Below are 18,751 nucleotides of genomic sequence, written 5' to 3' on the forward strand. Positions count from 1 at the left end.
GGCTGATCTTCCAGTTACCTCGGCAACATGGCCAAATAAATAAAGGAAGTGAGAAGGTGTCTGCAAGGTTGGGGGAATCCACTGGGACACTGCTCATGATTTCCTTGGCAGATGTGCAAATTCCAAGTGTTGGTGGCTAAATGCTGGGGGCGGGGGGGAGCTACATTGTGATTAAAGAGGCAAAAACCAAACCAAAGCAGTGCCAAAGTATTATGTGACACCAAGTGCTATTGTCCCAGGGTGAGGAGAGAAAATAAGACTGAAGGTTTGAGTTCAGAAAGATCGGGAGTAGAATATACAGTGGATCAGGATGAGAGGTTCAGGAAAGAGACTACAAACCAAGAAAGCATAACAGAGCCTCCTATTTCTAGGGCAGAAATGGAGGCTCAGAGTCAGACCTGATCATCTAAAGGCACTGGGCAAGTTTGAATAGAAATTGGGCAATCAGTGCTTTTTTGTGTTGTTTTTTTAACCTGGGTTTAATCATAGATTTTTTTCCCCTCCAGAGCTATTCTGAAATGCCTACTCAAGTAATTAATATGTTCAACCAACTGATTCATTTGGCAGGAATAGTACACACGTGTCACTGTGTAGCCTAAATTCTGACCTCTGTAGTGGGAAGTATAGTGGTTATAAAGTTTGTTGTTGTGTTTCCACCTCACAAACACTGGGATTTAGTAAGCTTCTCTTTGTCTTGTTTTTCAAAATAGTGACATCTTTAACCTACGTCTAGTGTTCTAGGTGACATCTACATGTCAAATATTCAAATTTAATGGAGAATTTGAAATAAGGTATAGGAAAACAGCAGAGAGAGGGGGAGGAGTGAGGGCGATGGAAAGAGAGATTTTCTAATTCATTAAATTATCAAGTAAGTACCATAATTTTTATTGTAGTGAAATATACATAACATAAAAATTCACAAGACTTTAAAACCATTTTAAAGTGTACAATTCAATGACATTATATATAGTCACATTTTTGTGTGACCATCACTACCACCTCATCTCTAGATTGTTTTCATCTTCCCAAACTGAACCTTCCCAAACTAAATCACAGCTCCCCATTCTGCCCTGCCTGCCAATCCCTGGTGACCACCAGCCCACTTTCTGTCTCTGTGAATTTGACATTCTCAGTACTTCCTACGAGTGGAATCATATAATATTTGTCCTTTTGTGACCAGCTTATTGCATTTAGCAAAATGTCTTCAAGTTCATCCATGTTGCAGCCTGTGTCAGGATTTCATTCCTTTTAAAGCAGACTAGTATTCTATTGTATGTATGTACCGCTTTTTGTTTATACATTCACCCACAGAACCACATTTTCTGAAAAATCCTGACATAAGTATTAACAGTCGGGGTTCCCTCAAATAAGAAGAGCCACTAAGACTGACATGGAATAAGGGATTTATTATAGAGGTTGGACATTACACAACAGGTGAAGATGTCTATGGTACACTCTGCCTTTGTGGTGGGCTCCACATTTTTGGAGGTCAGCAGGATAGACAGTTGAGAGAAAAGCTGTCTGGGAAATGGGGGAAAGGACTAGCAGGATCACCATAGGAATAAACTGGAATCCATCAAGACAAACGGGAGCCTACCTGCAAGAAGTAGAACCCATATTCATCCACCCACATCTAACTCTGAGTAGTATAGGAAGAAGCTGGTGCCCTTCCCATGGAACTGCACATATGCTTGGCGGAGGACTCAAAGGAGCTGAAGGAGAAAAGCCATTGGAACTTGGAAGATCTCTGTCCCCATTACTGCCTCACACTGATGAGACGAGGCAGCAAAGAAACAATAACGCACGCACAAAGGGTGCATCAACTGAGAGCTTATACCCAACCTTCCTATGCAATCACTGCCGCTTCCCTTACATCTTCCAAATTCAACAGAAATTTCATTGAGCCAACCTAACCTAGAGCCACATATGGAAGGGGATTCTGGAAAACGTAGTTTATAGGTTAGTTAAGTTGACACAGTACAAAATCACCACAATATCTTAAGAACTCTAGAGATGATATTCAACATGTCAAAATCCCAGTGCTTCTGAGGCCCTCTACAATAATTGTTTCAAAAAGGCTGGAGTAGATCCAATGCCCTTCTCTTTTGTTGTGAAACATTTGGGTATTAGGATATCTAAATGACAACATCAGGTTCTCAATTGTCTAAGTCACCATAAAACAAACAAACCCTCATTCAGAGCTTATATCAGACAAAAGAATAAAAGGTGAGAGATTCACATCATCCAGAAGTTCCAAAGCCCTGGATGCCTGGTACTACATTCAAACCTTGTCTCTGCTCCCCATGTTCACGTTGTAGAAACCAATCCCCATTGCTTCATGGAGGCTTGAGGCTTGAGATCACTGCTCTTCACTGTTCTGGTGAGAAAGTGAGGCTTTCAGTGCATTGTGGTATCCAGACTACTCAGATTCGCTGATGGGCCATGAGTCACGCAGACAGTGGAAGTCAGTGCCTGTGACTTGTAGGCCAGGCTGGACCAGGCAGGGAGAGCTGATAACTGGGTCACAGCCAAGAGCTGTTGGATCACTAGTGTTTTGATAGTCACTAGTGGTTGAGTGTGGGTGCGTGTGTGTGTGTATGTGTGTTGGGGGGTGGGGAGTCTGAGAAACTGATTCATAGGAAATATCATTCTCCTGAGGGCTGGTTCACACCAGGAAGTGAGCTGGTGAGCTGGAAACCTTTCCCATTGTCAGTTCCCATGTGGAGATATGTTCTAATGACACCAACTAGACTATCGAACACTAGTGATTCCAACAGCTCTTGGCTGTGACCCAGTCATCAGCTCTCCCTGCCTGGGTCCAGCCTGGCCTACAAGTCACAGGCACTGATTACCCACTGTCTGCGTGACTCATGGCCCACCAGCCACTCCTTTCTTGACAGCTGCACCTTGGCCATCTCCCAGCTTGTTAGCAGCCTCCCTGGAGGGAATTTGAGAGAGGAGGCAGAAACTCAAGTCTCCCTTGATTAGGAGCTCCCATCACATTCCTTTGGAATGAAGAATGGCACTGTTGGCTTGGATTGCCCATGGATTTTGATTTTTTAAATTGTGTTCTTGGTTTACAAAGTTAAACTTTTATAAGATTGTTCTACCAGGAGGTATCTACACGTTGATCTATATCTCACTTTCCATTTATTTATTCATTGAGTTATTACTTCAATAAATATTTAAGGCATTGGGGGTGCAAATATGAATACAACATGCTTCCTGTCCTTGAGTCAAGTGGATAGGGGGAGACACAGGCACATAGTACATTTATCTCTGTCATTGTAATACAATGTAGTAAGTCATGATAGAGAAATATACAGGATATTAGTGTATTATAAAGAATGAGCATTGAAATCTGGAAAGATTAAAGGAGGCTTCTTGGAGGAAGTAATATCTGAGTTCAACCTACTTTTGTGCTATCACTATGTATGTGACTGGCATTGTGCTGGGGCAGATGGAAAGGGGTCTATTCAGCTATCTACTGTTGTGTGATAAACCACTCCAAAAACTCAGTGGGTGGAAACAACAACTATTTGTTTGCTCCTGATTCTGTAGGGCTTGGCTTTTCTTTGCTCCTGTGGTATTGGCTGGGGCAGTTAAACTAAGGCAGGAAGATCCAAGATGGCCTCACTCACATGTCTGGTGCCTTAGCTGGGGAGGCTGAAATTGGTGGGGTCTGGCAGAGCCTTTCTCTCTCTTTCATCTCCCAGCACTCTGCTCTCTCCACATGGCCTATTTCTCCAGCAAGGTAGCCAAACTTCTTTACATAGTGGCTAGCGTCCAAGAGTGTGAAAGAGGAAACTGCCAGTCTTCAGTAGGTGTAGGACTAAAAATAGCACAGTGTCATTTCCACCATCTTCCACTGTTCACAGCAAACACAAGACCAATCCAGGTTCAAGGGAATGAGAAATAGGCTCCACCAGTTGAAGGGCTGGCAAGAACTGCTGGTGGCCACCTTTGTGGACATTTTACCGCAAGGCAAAATGTGAATAAGACCAAGTTTTTCTCTTAAAGGAGTTTATGGTCTAACCTCCTGTGGAATAAGATGGGCATACAGTTTGAATATAACAAATCTCTGACTTCCAATCAAGATGGCAGAGTAGGTAAATGCTGTGTTTCCCTCCTCTCACAATCATATCAAAATTACAACTAAACTACAGAGCAACCATCATTGAGAATGCCCTGAAGTCCAGCTGAACAGAAGTACCATAACTAAGGATATACAGAAAAAGCCACTTCAAGACTGGTAGGAAGGGAAAAGATGCAGAATGGACTGACTCTATACCTATTGTGGTGGTTAAAAATAAGGAAGTATCACAACTGCAGAGGTCCCCCCTGAGGATTGAGGGATCCCAGCCCCACACCAGGCTCCTAGCCCATGGTTCCAGTGCTAAGAAAACAAGTCCCCATAACTTCTGGCCGTGAAAACCATCATGGATTGTGGCTGAGTGAGACGGAGGGCTGCTGTAGTCCCAGGCATTCCTCTAAAAGGACCCACACACAGACTTTCTTGCTGACAGACTCATTCACTCTGAGTTCCAGTGCTGGGACAGTAGCTTGAAAGGCGCCAGTGACAAATGAGAAAGAATTGAGTTGTCTGGCTTCAGGACAAGGTCTGCAGGGGCAGTTTCTTCCCAGATAGAAGTGCTGGCAGAAGCCATTGTTCCTTTGTTGAGTCCTCCCACCACTCAACCTGCACTTGTGAGCGGTCGCCATATCTGAGTCTCCATCAACTTGGCTAACACTGTTCGCCTTGCCCTGGTGATTCCCTGAGATCCCACTACACCTAACCTGCAGGCCTACCCAAGCTGCTTCCAGGGGTTTTTCCATGCAAATGGCCTGTCTGGGCTTATGCTGTGGACTTTCCTAAAACCTCTCAAAGGTTCACAAACCCCAAACAAGTAGCTTCTGGCCTCAGCATGCCCCATACCTCTTGCTAAGCAGACCCAAGCTCAGTACTAGCAGCAGCTGGCATCAGTCCACAGCTTAGCCTTTCTCAGTAACCTCTAAGCCCAGACAAGTGGTTACAATCCATACATCACTTAGTGGCTCATACCAAGTGGCTCCAGGCAGTGCACAAAAAGCAGCTGACCTTGGCCTGCACCAGAAGCTACCCCCCAACAAGAGGCTCCAGAACATACCCAGAGACCAGCTTCATACCACACCAGAACACCACCCAACTACTTCCACAAATGACACATCCAAAGGGCAGACTGGGGAAACACCAGAGACCTGCTAAACTGAATCCTGCTCTATAAGGTCAGCCCTGGCACAACAGCTCCTCCTTTGTATTCATGGCCAGTCCTCACAAGCAGTCAGACTCAGGGTTTATCCATCCCATTGATGTGCCAATAGCAATCAAGGATCAACTAAACCAACAGGGCACACACAACAAACATAAGGGACACACATAGCTCAAGAGACAAGGGAGACTGCGCCACTGGGCCCTACCGGACAACTACTATATAAGGTCACTCTACCAAGACCTAGAGACATAGTAGCTCCACCTAATACATAGAAACAAACACAGGGAGGTAACTAAAATGGGGAGACAAAGAAACATGTTCCAAATAAAAGATCAGAACAAAGCCCTAGAAAAAGAACTAAACAAAATGGAGACAAGCAATCTACCAGATTCAGAGTTCAAAACACTGGTTATAAGGATGCTCAGTGATCTCAGGGAGAACTTCAACAAAGAGATAGAAAGCAAAAACACAGAGATAGAAAATATAAATAAGAACCAGTCATAACACTATCATAGTAGGGGACTTCAACACCCCACTGACACCAATGGATACTCCAGACAGAAAATTAACATGGAAACAGTGGCCTTAGATGACACATTAGACCAGTTGGATTTAATTGATATTTTTCGAGCATTTCACCCCAAAAAAGCAATATACATTCTTCTCAAGGGCACATGGAACATTTTACAAGATAGACCACATGCTAGGCCAAAAACAAATCTCAATAAATTTAAGAAGATTGAATCATAACAAGCATCTTCTCTGACCACAGTGCTATGAAACTAGAAATCAATTACATGAAGAAAACTGGAAAACACATGGAGGCTGAATAACGTGCTACTAAATAATGAATGGGTCAAAAATGAGATCAAGGAAGAAATGAAAAGATAACTTGAGACAAATGAAAATGAAAACACAATGACCCAGAATCTAAGGGATGCAGCAAAAGCAGTCCTAAAAGGGAAATTCATAGCATTTCAGGCCTACCTAAAGAAACAGAAAATTCTCAAATCAACAGTCTATCTTTACACCTAAGGGAACTGGAAAAAGAACAGCAAAATAAGTCCAAAGGTAGTATAAGGAAGAAAATTATGAAGATCAGAGTGGAAATAAATGAAATAGAGACAAAAGCAAACAAACAAACAAACAAAACGAATAAACAAACAAACAAAAACAATGAAACCAAGAGCTGGTTTTCCCTTTGAAAGATAAACAAAATTGACAAACCTTTAGCCAGACTCATCGAGAAAAAGAGAGAGAAAACCCAAATTAATAAAATCAGAAATGAAAGAGGAGAAGTGACAACAGACACCACAGAAATATAAAAAAAAATTAAGGTAATATTACGAGCAACTATATACCAATCAATTAAATAATCTGGAAGAAATAGATAAATTTCTAGAAGCATACAATCTTCCAAGGATGTATGAAAAACAGAAAAACAGAAAAACTGAACAGTTTTTCCAATGAAATTGAATCAGTAATCAACAAGCTCCCAATAAATAAAAGCCCTGGGCCAGATGCCTTCACATGTGAATTTGACCAAACTTTCAAAACAGAATTATCACCTATTCTCCTCAAACTATTCTGAAAAATACAGAAGGAGGAAAGTTTCCCAAATTCATTTTATGAGGCCACTATCACCCTGAACCCCAAACCAGAAAAAAAATTACAAAAAATGAAAACTATAGGCTAATATCCGTAATGAATATAGATGAAAAATCTTCAACAAAATATAAGCAAACCGAATTCTGCAATACATTAAAAAGATCATACACCATGATCCAGTGGGATTCATTCCTGGTATGCCACGTTGGTTCAACATCTGCAAATCAACTAATGTGATACACAACATTAACAAAATGAAAAATAAAAATCATATGATAATACCAATAGATGCGGAAAAAGCATTTGACAAATTCAGCATCCATTTATGATAAAAACTCTTAGCAAAGTTGGATTAGAGGGGTCATATCTCAACATAATAAAGGCCATATATGATAAACCCACAGCTAACATCACACTCAACGGGGAAAAGATAAAAGCATTCCTCTTAAGATCAGGAACAACACAAGGTTGCCCAGTTTCATTACTTTTATTCAACATAGTTCTGGAAGATCTAGCCACGGCAATAAGACAAGAAAAAGAAATAAAAGGCATCCAAATTGGTAAGGAGGAAATAAAATTGTCATGATATGCAGATAACATGATACTATATATAGAGAACCCCAAAGACTCCATCAAAAAGCTATCAAAACTGATAAGTGAATTTCGTAAAGTAGCAGGATAAAAAATTAATATTCAGAAATCAGTTGCATTTGTATACATTAATAACAAACTATCAGAAGAAGAAATTGAGAAAACAATCCCATTTACAATTACCTGAAAAACAATAAAATACTTAGGAATAAATTTAACCAAAGAAGTAAAAGATCTCTACACAGAAAATTATATGACATTGAAGAGAGAAATTAAAGAAGACACAAATCAATGGAAACATATACCATGTTCACAGATAAGAAGAATTAATGTAGTTAAAATGTCCATGCTATCTAAGGCAATACATAGATTCAATGCAATCCCTATCAAATTACCAATGACATTTTTCACAGAACTGGAACATGTAATCCTAAAATTTATATGGAACCATAAAAGACCCCAAATAGCCACAGCAATCTTGAGAAATAAGAACAAAGTGGGAGGTATCGTGCTATCCGACATCAAATCATACTACAAGGCTATAGTAATCAGAATAATATGGTATTGTCATAAGAACAGACACATAGATCAATGGAACAGAACAGAGAGCCCAGAAATAAATCCATGCCTATATTGTCATTTAATTTATGATAATGGAAGCAAAAATTTACACTGGGGTAAAGACAGTCTATTTAATAAATAGTGCTGGAAAAACTGGACAGAAGCATGCAAAAAATGAAGCTGGACCACCTTCTTATACCATATACAAAAATAAATTCAAAACAGATGAAAGACTTAAATGTAAGATCTGAAAGTATAAAACTCCTAGACGAAAATATAAGAAGTAAATTTGCAGACATTACCCTTAGTAATGTTTTTACTGATATAGCCGCTTGGGCAAGGGAAGCAAAAGAAAAGATAAACATATAGGATTACATCAAACTAAAACATTTTTTCACAGCAAAGGAAACTATCAATAAAACAAAAAGGCAAATTACTGAATAGGAGAAGATATTTGCCAATGATACATTTGATGAGAAGTGAATATCCAAAATCTATAAAAAAAAGTTATACAACTCAACACCAAAAAAAAAAAAATTCAATGAAAAAATCCAATTAAAAAAAGGTCTGAGGACATGAAGAGACATTTCTCTAAAGAGTACACACATAGGGCCAACACACATATGAGAAAATGCTCAACATCACTAATCAGTAGAGAAATGCAAATAAAAACCACAATGAAATACCACGTCACTCAGGTCAGAATGGCTACCATCAATAAATCAATGAACAACAGTGTTGATGAGGATGTGGAGAAAAGGGAATACTTGTGCACTGTTGGTGGGATTGCATGTTGGTGCAGCCACTGGAGGTACCTCAAAAAATTGAAAATGGAACTACTTTATGACGCAGCAATTCCACTCCTGATTTCTATCCAAAGTAAACCAAAACACTAGTTTGGTGTTATGAAAAGGCATATTCACCCTTGTTTATTGTAGCACTATTCATAATAGCCAAGACATGGATAAAACCAAAATGTCCATCAATAGACAATTGGATAAAGAAACGGTGATACATTTATACAATGGAATATTACTTGGCCATAAAAAGAATGAAGTCTTACCATTTGCTACAACGTGGGTGGACCTAGAGAATATTATGCTAAGTGAAATAAATCAGATGGAAGAAAGACAAATACCATATGATCTCACCTCAATGTGAAATCTAAAGAACAGAATAAATGAACAAACAAAACAGGAATAGACTCAGAAATTGGGGGGACTGAGGATTGCTAGTGGGAATAACTAAAGTACACCTGAAACCTATGTAACTTTACAAACAATTATCACACCAATAAACTTTAAGTTTTTAAAAAAAGAAGAAATCTTGGAAGCATTTATAGCAGCTTGTTGAGATCTTGCTTCCAGGTGTATCTTTTTTTTGGTTCAAATAAATTTTATAAAACTTTTAAAAAAAAAGAATACATTAGACGGAATCAACAGTAGATTTGATGCAGCAGAGGATCAAATCAACAATTTGGAAGACAAGGTACCATAAAACACCCAATCAGAACAGCAAAAAGAATGAAGAATCCAAAAACAAAATGAGGTTTGAGGGGTCTCTGGGACAACATTAAGCACACTAACATTGGCATCATAGGAGTACCAGAAGTGAGAGAGAGAGAGAGAGAGAGAGAGAGAGAGAGAGAGAGAGAGAGAGAGAGAGAGAGAGAGAATGAAAACCTAGTTGAAGAAATAATGATGGAAAACTTCCTTAATCTGGTGAAGTAAATAGACATACAAGCCCAGGGAGCATACAGATTTCCAAACAAGATGAACCCAAAGAAAGGCACACCAAGACACATCATAATTAAAATAACAAAGGTTAAAGACAAAGAGAGAATCTTAAAAGCTGTAAGAAAAAACCAGGTAGTTAACTACAAAGGAATTCCCATAAGATTATTGGCTGATTTATCAACAGAAACATTACAGGCCAGAAAAGAGTGTCATGAAATATTCAAAGTGATGAAAAGTTAGGACCTACAACCAAGATTACTCTATCCAGCAAAGCTATCATTTAGAATAGAAGGAGAGACAAAGGGCTTCCCAAATAAGAAAAAGTTAAAGGAGTTGATCACTATCAAACCAGTATTATAAGAAATGTTAAAGGGAGTTCTCCAAGAAGAAGAAGAAGAAAAAATGTTTAAAAATATGAATAGTAAAATGGCAATATCTACATATCTATCAATAATTACTTCAAATATAAATGGATTAAATGTTCCAATCAAAAGACAGGGTGGCTGAATGGAGAAGAAAACAAGATCCTTACATATGACGTTTAATGAGACAAATGGTGAATGAATAAAAAAAAAGTTATTACAGTAAAAGACACATTGCCGTTAATTCCCCTCAAAATACTCACCCTCGCTTCGAACTCACTTATCCCATCATTCTTGCCACTTTCTGAAGCAGTTCTGGAAGTCCTCTTTTGTGAGTGTCGTTAGTTGTGCTGTAATGGCTGCCTTGATGTCCTGAATCATTTTGATGTCGGGGAAGAGTGAGAAGTCTCATGGTGCCAGATCCAGTGAATAAGGTGGATGAGGACACACCATGATGTTTTTTGTTTTGTTTTTTCATAATGTTTTTATTTGACTGTAATTGCCATATACCAGAAGTGATGTGTGACACGGAGTGTTGTCATGATGGAGGATGATTAAAACACACCTTCTCTCAACCATAGCTCACACTTGCCTGAGTGCACTGAACAAGTTGAAACTTGTCACACACTGTTACAAAGGTTTGATGCGCCACTTCCTGTATTGAAGATCCCTGCCTTTTCATTGAATGGCACTCAGCAGCAGCATTCACCATATTCTGTGTCACAATGGAAAAGCTCTGTGTCACACATTGTTTCTGGCACAGCAATTTCTGTCCAGTAAAAACATTATGGTGTGTCCTCATCCACTTAACAGATCTGGCACGGTGTGACTTCTGGTTTTTCCCCAAAGTCAAAATGACCATGAAAGGTAAATGTTTTGAATTGATTCAGGACATTGAAGCAGCCATGACAGTACAACTAAAGGTACTCACGAAAGAGGACTTCCAGAACTGCTTCAGAAAGTGGCACGAATGATGGGATAAGTGTGTTCAAAGTGAGTGGGAATATTTTGAGAGGTACTAATGGCAATGTGTCTTTTACTGTAATATGTGTATTTTTTAATTTAAACATTCACCATAGTTTTTGATCATACATTGTATGGTGCCTACAAGATATTCACTTCAGACTAAAAGATACACAGAGACTGAAAGTAAAGGAATAGAAAAAGATATTTCATGAAAATGAAAACAAACAAAAATGCTGAGCTGGCAACACTTATATCAGACATAAATAGACTTTAAAACAAAAGCTATAACAATAGTCAGAGAAGGAGCTGAAGAAGCCTCCACCCCACTCATCTACTATCAGTGGTCTTTTGTCTCCTCACCAGATTTCACCCATGCACAAAAGGGCTCCCTTGCGGTTTTCCCTGGGCTGTGCATCCATAGGGGCTGTTCTTTCGCAGAGAACAGCGCTTCTGAGAATAACCCAGAGAATAGTTCTCTCTGACAAAGAGAACCAGCCCCTTTTCCTTCCAGTGCATGATGCCACCAGTCTGTTGGAGGCATAAATCAAAAAGAACAGTCTGTTTGCCAAGGGAATATGTCTATGCAAAACATATAGCTCAGCACACTGCTGCACCAAAAGGAAAATCACAGCATTTGCTTACGGACAGAGCCTGCTCATACAGCTTTCCTCTACATGCCTTCCACTTTCCATAACAGCTGCTAGGGTTATTCCAATCACAGTTAGACGGTTATTCTGGAAAAGAAGAACACAAGACTGCATTAGCCATCTGATTGAAGAGCTAATTTGTACTTTAGCAGAAGATAAAAAGTACTGGCACGGTTGACCTCAGGCAGTTAAAACCTATAGCATAAATAAGGAAATCTATCATTTCTTGTACTCTTGAATATGTGTACTAAGAGTCATATTTATTACTTGACTATTCACGTATAACATCTTTTTTTGTAATACACTTTATAGTTATTTGTTCAATATTGACCTTTCTTCTTAAACTTTAAACTGCATAAAGGTAAGATCTCTTTTTTCTATTTATCATTGCTTTTACAGACCCTGGAATATAGTAGACACTGAATACTTATTGAAATGAATGGAAAGAAATAAAAGACTAAAGAGGGATTGAATGAATGAATGAATGAATATGTCTGATCAGGCTCTCACTGTTAGTACATGACCTTCAGTAGAGGAAGTTCCCCTTTCCCCTTCTTTTGTTCTGTGTCCTCTGTGTAGCAGCCTTTCTGTTGTCCTACTTGCTGTTCACCCAGGAACAGTGACAATGCGCCCAGCTCTCAGAACCTGGAAGGCTCAGGGCACTCCCTGGGACTGGGCTGCTTTTCTCCATTTTGAAGTCAGATAATGCTTGTTAACTGGTGCCTGTATCCCAGACTGTGTAACTCAAATTCATCTATGTTTCTCCTAGTTCTCTCATCCTTCTGAACGAAGTTTGAATTCACCTCCTCCAGAGGACCTCTTAAAACCATTCTAAACTGTACGAAGCTTCCCCATCCTTCCCCCCATTTCTTTCCCATAAGTAATAAAAGTGCATATGATTGTTTATAGGTCAGTCTTCCCTCAATGATTTCTGGCCCACCACTTCTTGGAATCAACCACTGTTAACATTTTTTTTTATCCTTTCAGAAATACTTTTCATGAATATACAAGATCCCAGTTTTTATTTTGACATAAATGGTATCACAGTCTTTTTCTGTATTTTTTCTTAATATTACATCTTCAAAATCTTTTTTGGCCATACTATAGCACCACTTTATTCTTTTAAAGAGCTATATAGCATTTCTTCATATTGCTGTATTATAGTTTATAACTGTGTACAGTCTTTTATTTATTTTATCTTTTTTTTTTGGAGCTTTAGCCAAATTCTTTTTTTTTTTTTTTTTGGTTTTAGTTTCAGGTATACAAAACAATATAATAGCTAGACATTTATCATTTATATTCCTCACACAGTGATAACTTCCCTCCCCCGTCTACTACCCCTCTGACATCGCATACAGTCATTACATTTCCACTGTCTATTCCTAATGCTGTACTACGCTTCTTGTAAATATGTGTGTGTGTGTATATATATATATATATATATATATATATATATATATATATATAAAATTGCAGTTGACATTCATTATTGTTCAGCTTCAGCTTCAGGTGTACAGTGCAGTGATCAGGCATCTACATCATCCCTGAGGTGGTCTTCCTAACGAGAGAAGTGTCCATCGGATACCCTACAAAATCTTTACGTTATTGATTGCATTCCCCAAATTGACTTTCATATCCCCTTGGCAATCTTATGGTTACTGACTGTGCTTTCTAACCCCTCATCTTCCCCATTATCCCCACCCCCTCCCATCTAGCAATCTTCAGTTTTCCCTCTATGTCTCTGAGACTGTTTCTGATTAGTTCATTCATTATTCTTTTCTTTAGATTCCACATATAAGTGAGATCATATGGTATTTGTCTTTCTCTGTCTGACTTATTTCACTTAGCATAATGTTCTCTTCTCTAGGTCCACCCATATTGCTGCTAATGGTAAGATTTCATTCTTCTTTATGGCTGCGAAATACTCCATTGTATAAATGTACCGCAGTTCCTTAATCCAGTCGTCTACTGATGGGCATTTCGGTTGTTTCCATGTCTTAGCTATTGCGTATAGTGCTGCATTAAACACAGGGGTGCATAAAGTTTTTCAAATTAGAGTTTTGGACTTCTCCGGATATATACCTAAGAGTGGAATTACTGGGTCATAAGGTAATTCCATTTTCAGATTTTTGAGATACCTCCATACTGTTTTCCATAGTAGCTGCACCAATCTGCAATCCCACCAACAGTACACAAGGGTTCCCTTTTCTCCACATCCTAGCTAGTACTTGTTGTTTGTTGATTCACTGATGATAGCCATTTTGACTGGGGTGAGGTGGTATCTCATTGTGGTTTTTATTTGCATTTCTCTAATGATTAGTGAGGTTGAGCATTTTTTCATATGTCTATTTGCCATCTGCATGTCCTTTTAAAAAAAATGTCTCTTCAAGTCCTCTGCCCATTTTTTAATTGGGTTGTTTGTTTTTTTGGAGTTGAGTTGAGTGAGTTTTTTTTATAAATTTTGGATATTAACCCCTATAGGATATATCATTGGCAAATTCAGTAGGATGCCTTTTTGTTTTATTGATGGTTTCCTTTGCTGTGAAAAACTTTTTAGTTTGATGTAATTCCACATGTTTATTTTTTTTCTCCTACTTCCCTTGCCCGAGGGTATGTATCAGTAAAAATCTTACTCCAGGTAATTTCTGTAAACTTTCTTCCTATATTTTCTTCTGGGAGTTCTATGGTTTCGGATGTTACATTTAAGCCTTTGACCCATTTTGAATTTATTCTTGTATATGGTGTAAGGAGATGATCCAGCTTCATATTTTTGCATGTGTCTGTCCAGGTTTCCCAGAACCATTTATTGAATAGACTGTCTTTACCCCACTGTAAATTCTTGCTTCCATTGTTGTAGATTAAATGACCATATAGGCATGGATTTATTTCTGGACTCTCTATTCTCTTCCATTGATCTATGTGTCTGTTTTCATGCTAGCACCATGCTGTTTTGATTACTGTAGCCTTGTAGTATAATTTGATGCCAGGTATCGTGATACCTCCCACTTTGTTCTTATTTCTCAAGATTGCCAAGGCTATCTGGGGTATTTTACGGTTCCATATAAATTTTAGGATTATAGTTCTATTTCTGTGAAAAATGTCCTTGGTAGTTAGATAAGAATTGCGTTCAATCTGTATATTGCCTTAGGCACTATGGACATTTTAACTATGTTAATTCTTCCTGTCCATTAGCATGATATGTGTTTCCATCTATTTGTAGTTTCTTTAGTTTCTCTTTTCAGTGTGTTATAATTTTCTGAGTACAGATCTTTTACTTCTTTGGTTAAACTTATTCCCAGGCATTTTATAGTCTTTGAAGCAATTGTAAATAGGATTGTTTTCTTAATTTCTCCTTCTGATATTTTATTATTGGTATATACAAATGCAACTGATTTCTGAATATTAATTTTGTATCCTGCTACTTTATTAAATTCATTTATCAGTTCTAGTAGTTTTCTGTGCAGTCTTTTATATTGCTAAAGACCTGTGGGATAGCATCAAGTGCAACAACATTCGCATCATAGAAGTACCAAAAGGAGAAGAGAGAGAGCAAGGGCTCAAAGATCTATTTGAAGAAATAATGACTTAAAACTTCCCTAACTTGGTGTAAGAAATAGACGTATAAGCTCAGGAAGTGTAGAGTCTGAAACAGGCACACAAGAAAACATATCATAATTAAAATGCTAAAGGTTAAAGTCAAATAGAGAATTATAAAAGCAGCAAGAGAAAGACAAGTAGTTATCTACAAGGGAGCTCCCATAAGACTATCAGCTGACTTTTCTACAGAAACTTTCCAGGCCAGAGGGAGTGGCAACATATATTCGAAGTGATGAAAAGCAAGGGCCCACAACCAAGACTACTTTACCCAGCACAGCTATTATTTAAAATTGAAGGAGAGATAAAGAGCTTCCCAGAAAAGGAGAAGCTAAAGGAATTCATTACCATCAAGCTAGTATTACAAGAAATGTTAAAAGGACTTCTTTAAGCAAAAGAAAGGAGAAAACAAACTAACAAAGACCAGTAAAATGAATAATGAAATGGCAATAACTGTGTATCTATCAATAATCACTTAAAATGTAAATGGATTAAATGCTCCAATCAAAAGAAATAGGGTAGCTGGGTGGATAAGAAAACAAAACCCATGCATATGCTGTCTACAAGAGACCCATCTCAGATCAAAAGACACACACAGACTGAAAGTGAAGGGATGGAATAAGATATTTCATGCAAATGTAAATAAGAGAAGAGCTAGGGTAGCAATACTTATATTGGACAAAGTACACTTTAAAATGAAGACTATAATAAAAGCAAAGAAGGGCATTATATAATAATAAAGGGATCAATTTAACAAGAGAATATAACCCTAGTAAACTTCTATGCATCCAACATAGGAGCACCTAAATATATAAAACAAATATTGACCGACATAAACACAGAGATCAAAAGTAACACAATCAGGGGTGGCTGGTTAGCTCAGTTGGTTAGAGTGGTGCCCTTAATAAGGTTGCCAGTTCAATCCCCACATGGTCCACTGTGAGCTGTGTCCTCCACAACTAGATTGAAACAACTACTTGACTTGGAGCTGATGAGTCCTGGAAAAACACACTTAAATAAATAAAAGTTTAAAAAGTTCCCTAAAAAAAAGGAACACAATCATATTAGGGGACTTCCACACCCCATTGACACCAATGGACAGATCCTCCAGAGAGAAAATTAACACAGAAACAGTGGCCTTAAATGACACATTAGACCAGATGGATTTAATTAATATTTTTAGAACACTTCACCCCAAAGCAGAAGAATATACATTTTTTTGTAGTACACATGGAACATTTTCCAAGATAGATCACATGCTAGGCTAAAAAACAAGTCTCAATAAATTTAAGAAGATTGAAATTATATCAAGCACTGACCACAGTGCTTTATAAAATTAGAAATTGGTTACAAGAAAAAACTGAAAAACACAAAAACACACGGAGACTGAGAAACATGCTACTAAATAATGAAAGAGTCAACAATGAGATCAAGGAAGAAATCAAAAGATACCTTGAGACAAATAAAAATGACCCAAAAATCTATGACACAATGACCCAAAAATCTATGAGATGCAGTGAAAGCAGTCCTAAGAAGGAAATTCATAGCAATACAGGCCTACCTCAAAAAACAAGAAAAATCTCAAATAAACAATTTAACTATACACTGAAAGGATCTAGAAAAAGGATAATAAACAAAGCCTAAAGTGAGTAAAAGGAAAGGAATAAGAAGAACCAGAATGAAAGATCAGAATGAAAATAAATGTACTGGAGTCTAAAAATATATACATAAAAAGATTAATGAAACCAAGAGCTAGTTCTTTGAAAACAACAAAGTTGACAAACCTTTAGCCAGAATAATCAAGAAAAAAAAAAGATATAAGTCCCAAATGAGTTCTGAGAAATGAAAGAGAAATGACAGCTGACACCATAGAAATACAAAGGATTATAAGAAAATACTACGGACAATAATATGCTGACAAATTGGATGACCTAGGAGACATGGATAGACTCCTAGAAACGTATAATCTTCCATGACTCAATCAGGAAGAAAGAGAAAATCTGAACAGACCAGTAACTACTAAGGAAATCAAATCAGTAATAAAAGAAAAATACTCCAAATAAAGAAAAGTCCTGGACCAGATGGCTTCACAGGCAAACTTTACAAACCTTCAAAGAAGAATTAACTCTTATCCTTTTCAAACTATTCCAAAAAAATTGAAGAGGAGGAACGGCTGCAAAACTCACTTTACAAGGCCAGCACTACTCTGATACCAAAACCAGACAAAGATACTTCAAAGAAGAAAATATTGTAGACTAATAACCCTAGTCAACAGAATATTAGCAAACCAAATTCAGCAATACATTAAAAAGATCATACACCATATTCAAATGGGGTTTATTTTCAAGATGCATGTTCAGCTTAGTATCTAAAAATCAATTAGTGTGATACACCACATAAATAAATGGAAAGATAAAACTCATGATCATATCAATAGATGCAGTAAAAGCATTTGACAAAATCCAGTATCCATTTATGATAAACACTCTCATCAAAGTGGGAAGAGAGGAAACATACCTCAACATAATAAAGGCAATATGTGACAAACCACACCTAACATACTCAATGGTGAAACTCTGAAAGTTTTTTCTTTAAGATCAAAAACAAGATAAGGATGTCCACTTTCACCACTTCTATTCAACAAAGTATTGGAAGTCCTAGCTACAGCAATCAGACAAGAAAAATAAAAAGTATCCAAATTTGAAAGAAATATATATAGTTGATGTGGCACTATATATAGAGAACCCTAAAGATTTCTTCAAAAAAACTATTATAACTAATAAATGAATTCAGTAAAGTAGCAGGCTACAAAACTAACATTCAGGAATTGGTTGCATTTTATAGAGAAATAATGAACTCTCAGAAAGAGGAATTAAGAATACAATCTCATTTACAACTGCATAAAAAATAAAATACCTAAGAATAAATTTAATAAGGAGATAAAAGACTGGTACTCAGAAAATTATACAACACTAAAGAAATAAATAGAAGACACAAATAAATGGAAGCATATATTGTGCTTATGGATAGGAAGAATTAACATTCTTAAAATGTCCATAGTACCCAAAGCAATCGACAGAGTCAATGCAATCTGTATCAAAATATCAATGGCATTTTTTCACAGAACTACGACAAATAATTCTAAAACTTATGTGGAACCACGAAAGACCCTGAATAGCCACAACAATCTTGAGAAAGGAGAACAAAGTTGGAAGTATCATGCTTCCTGATATCAAACTGTACCACAAGGCTATAGTAATCAAAATAGCATGGTACTGCCATAAAAACAGACACGTAGATCAGTGGAACAGAATAGAGAGCCCCCAAATAAACCTATATGGTAATTTAATCTATGACACAGGAGGGAAGAATATACAATGGGGTAAAGACAGTCAATTCGGTGAATGGTGTTGAAAAAGTTGAATAGACACATG

General features: G+C 37.5%; 1 long non-coding RNA gene across 1 annotated transcript in view; it reads right to left on the reverse strand.

The window, feature by feature from the left end:
- LOC117017282 (uncharacterized) overlaps positions 1-18,751 on the reverse strand; it is a 38,283-nt gene that overhangs the window by 4,883 nt on the left and 14,649 nt on the right. Inside the window, exon 2 of the long non-coding RNA XR_004422058.1 lies at positions 11,719-11,810. This is a non-coding gene — a long non-coding RNA (uncharacterized LOC117017282). The remainder of the gene's footprint in view (positions 1-11,718; positions 11,811-18,751) is intronic.

The sequence above is a fragment of the Rhinolophus ferrumequinum genome, chromosome 25 (genome assembly GCF_004115265.2).
Source record: "Rhinolophus ferrumequinum isolate MPI-CBG mRhiFer1 chromosome 25, mRhiFer1_v1.p, whole genome shotgun sequence".
Lineage (NCBI taxonomy): Eukaryota > Metazoa > Chordata > Mammalia > Chiroptera > Rhinolophidae > Rhinolophus > Rhinolophus ferrumequinum.